Source organism: Epinephelus moara, chromosome 12 (assembly GCF_006386435.1).
Source record: "Epinephelus moara isolate mb chromosome 12, YSFRI_EMoa_1.0, whole genome shotgun sequence".
In the NCBI taxonomy this organism is placed as follows: domain Eukaryota; kingdom Metazoa; phylum Chordata; class Actinopteri; order Perciformes; family Serranidae; genus Epinephelus; species Epinephelus moara.
In genome coordinates, this window is record NC_065517.1 from 13,003,822 (window position 1) to 13,007,989 (window position 4,168).

Here is a 4,168-nt window from a genome sequence, read left to right on the forward strand (position 1 = left end):
AAACTAAGATCTGAATCTGAAAAGATAAAACATGCAACTGAAAAAAATAAGACCTCAAATGTTAAAATATATATGGAAGTGAAAAGTGAAAATAAATTATTCATTCAAAAGAATTACCAAAGTGAATCAAAATTATATTTAACCTGAAAAAACGTTTCATACACTTATTTTTATTTTGAATACATTGTTGTGTTTTTCAAAATTCAAGATCAACACAGGAATTTTCAGTTTCAAATTTTATTTTTTCAAGTACAAAACTTTTGACCCTAATGTAGCTCCATACTGAGGGAAATATCTGTCTCTTCACTGTGCTCTGCCCTGTCACTCTAACTGTGTTTGTTTGCTGTTTGCTGCCGAGCAGATAGTGACCTTCGTGTCATACGACATCCATGATCCTTCGTAGTGGACAAAAATGTCCACCTATAGGGATGTCGTCATTTAGCCGTTTATTTTAAGCAATTATTCCCAAAATATTTGTGACCCATATGGGACTTGGTCTTGACTCAACATGGAAATCACTTTTGACATGGGTTTGAAGATTTAACCCCTACCAGGCCAATTGTTATTTTTGTAAACATACGTTATTTGTCTATTGTCAAATTGGCCTGGAAGGGTCAAAATCTTGAAACCCATGGCACAAGTGACTTTAAAGTTTAGCCGAGACCTAGAAAGGAAAAATAAATGCAAAAAAGTTTGAAATAGTACAAATAATACAAAATGTATTTTAATGACATTCATGATCCTTCAATAGGCTAAGTGGACAAAAATGTCCGCCTATAGGCTGTGTCATTTAGCCATTTGTTTTAAGCAATTATTCCCATAATATTTGTGGTGGACTAAATGGGGCTAGGTTGACTAAACATGTAAATCACTTTTGAGATGGCTTTCAAGATTTTAACCCCTTCCAGGCCAATTTCAACACATGGTGATGCTGTTTTTTTGGAGGGCAAAAACATGAAAGGGGGGGTAGAGGACGCAGAAATGCTTTTGCAATAGATGTCTTTGGTGATAATCACAAGGTTAGGTGTGTCAATGACCCCCAAGAAGTCTGGTTTGGATGACATAATCATACATCCACCCCCCAGCCCCCCTCTCACCTCCCTCCCACTGACTCCCATATTAAAAAATACTAATAATAGTATGATCATTCCATCCAAACTCCCTTTGGTGGGGATCATTGGCTCATGTAGCCCTGTAATAAGCACCAACATGATCCACCGCAAAATTATTTTTGTGTCCCAAACCCCCCCTTTTGTGTTTTTCCCACCCCAACAAACAGCACCCAGATGTGTTCAAACTGGCCTAAAAGGGTTAAAATCTTGACACCCATGGCAAAAGTGACTTTTAAGTTAGCTAAGACCTAGAAAGGAAAAATAAATATAGAAAAGTTTTGAAATAGTACTTCAAAAAACATAGATGGGCCCAAGCAGCAAACTCCAGGGCTGAAAAATTAAGCCAACATAGAACTGCAGTTCTTTAAAAGGCCACTTCAGGCTGGCTCCAGAACCCAGCAATCCAGCCAATCTCATCTGGAACAAATACTGCTGCTTTATCAGTGATCTGGGCGTTACATACCAACACACAAAGCCACCTTTCACAGTGGTACAACTCGCACCGGAGGACTGCAGTTGTTGACGTGGCAGCTACCAACTTAAGTTGTCAAATACCTATGTTTGTGGATGTCCACATAAGATACCGACACGGTGTCCCAGAACATCAATAACCTATGCAGGAGGGTATCTAGCCTATTATATGTGAATGTGCAACTCCACAGTTATGCATAATTAAGGATGGGCCACTTTGAGAGACAGGTTGTCTGCCAATTGCATTCTTGGCTTCTCGGTCAGATCCACCACTTGGTCCTCCACAGCACTAGTCTCTCACCCAAATAAGGTCACTTCCAGCTCCAAAAAAACAAGATGGCTACGGCCATAATGCCAAATTCGAGGCTTCTGAACAGCAGCCCGCAAACCTGTGGGCGGCATCACGGTAGCTACATCCATTATTTTTACAGTCTGTGGATGAGCCCTAAGTGTTTTAGCGTCAGTGACCATAGTTCTCCTACACACTTGGCACATGGGATAAGTTTGAGTTCTGCAATCTCCATGCTAGATGCCACTAAATCCTACACAAAGACCGTTAAGTTAACCCTGAATATTCCAGGATTTGCAGACATCCTGTAAATAGACTTCATTTTTCTGCATTGAATCACTGTCACTAAATACACAGATACAGAGACATGGAAAGAGAAGAGACTTTGTGCTCATGAAGTCAATTTTGCCATAGAAACTCTTCATCTGTCGGCCTATAGATTCAAATTTTTGTTCACTCCTCCTATTCTTTCCTCCTCTTTACTTTTCCCTGCAAAACACCTTTTAAGCAAACATTTACAAAGGAAAAAAAGAGCTTTAAAACGTTCTCTTAATCTTCACTGATTTGAGAAATCTTCAGTCTCTTGTAATACTGAACTGACACAACAGAACAGGTGTTTGTAGAGGTATTCTGTAACTTTCTGTGCAGTGAAACTGTGTTATTGTGTCCTGGCCTATAGATGGCGCCACCAGTCTTCTCCTCAATCAGTTGTTCCACACAAAGGAAGCTCTCTGTGCCTGTTAAATACAATAATGATACTCAATGGACTGTTAAATTTCATGTGAACATGTGAATAACCATTATTATCTCAGCCCCTTTCGCTCCCTCAGAGAAGATGTTTGGAACAATTTAAGGGACACGTAAATAAGCATACAGCTAAAAACAATAACCACAAAGCTGAACAAATATGGGTAAACAAAAAATAAATAAATAAATAAATATACAACCATTATTTACATACAAGTATGGGAAGAAATTGGTGTCTATGTAAATATTTAGGAAAGAATAGCATTGAATCAGGACACAGTCTGGACCCACCAAATTAAAGGGAGGAGTGCAGTGATAATCCCCCCACTGTAGCATTTATATGAACCTATAATAATAATAATAATAATAATAATAATGGTAGTAATAACAGATTTAATTTATAGCATACTTTTCAAAACAAAGGTATAAAATGTGTTATATGGTTGAACTGAGATAGATTAATTAAAAAATATCAGGAGGTGATTAGACATATAAAATATTTTCAAAAAAAATCCTACAAAAAAAAAAAATAAATATAATACCTAACGATACTACAAGATTAAAGCAATAATAAGAAAAAAAGGAGATGTTGGAAATTAAACTGCTAGTATTAATCAAAAATCTCTTTTTATTTGAAGGAAACTGGTTTATCACAAACTGATTTATATTTGGAAGCAGTCATGGATGCTTTAAATGATGAGATGTAGTTGTTAAAAATATATATATTATTAAAAATGTCTATAACATAGCCTATAGTGTATTACTAACCTTTTATTCAGTGTTCAGAGTTGTAAAGTTTTAAAGGATGGATTTATGAGTGACTGGTTTTAGTTTCACTGAGCACTGGAGGTTGGAAGTTGTTGATCCTTTGGCCTATTGCTATTAATATTATACACACATTAACAAATGTTTCCTAATAACCAACTAAATCAAGATTATTGATTACTGACAGATAATTATTTTCAATTTTGATTCAAAAATAACATTATTCAGATAATTTTGTCCATAAGTCTTTAATATGTGAGCACACTATTGCATCAGAAAATAACTGATTGTGTGTGTGTGTGTGTGTGTGTGTGTGTGTGTGTGTGTGTGTGTGTGTGTGTGTGTGTGAGCAGCAGATAAACAGACTGTTTGTTGTGGCTCAGTGAGCCGCCGCTCATCTGGAAATCCACATTTCTTCTTCTCTCACATTTTGTGTGTCTGCAGCAAACAGCAGCAAGGCTTCAGTCCAACCCGCTGACGCTAACACAGCATGCTAACAAACACCTACTCCATCAAACGTCCTGCATTTAAACCCTTACTGAAGCAAAAGTATGCAGGTATTAATTTTAACTCCTTTATATACTGTTTAGTGGTTTAACCTACAGCAATGCATCATAGTCTATAAGATCATCATATGTTTGTAGCTTGGCTGTCCTGTGAGAACCATGCATCTCTATAAAGTCAACTTTTCATGGCCTGTGTTCAGCTTTGTGAAGATGCATTTTCCAGCTGATCCAAGAGGGTTTTGAAAGAGTTTATTTAGCGTAAGATGTAGTAGAATTTT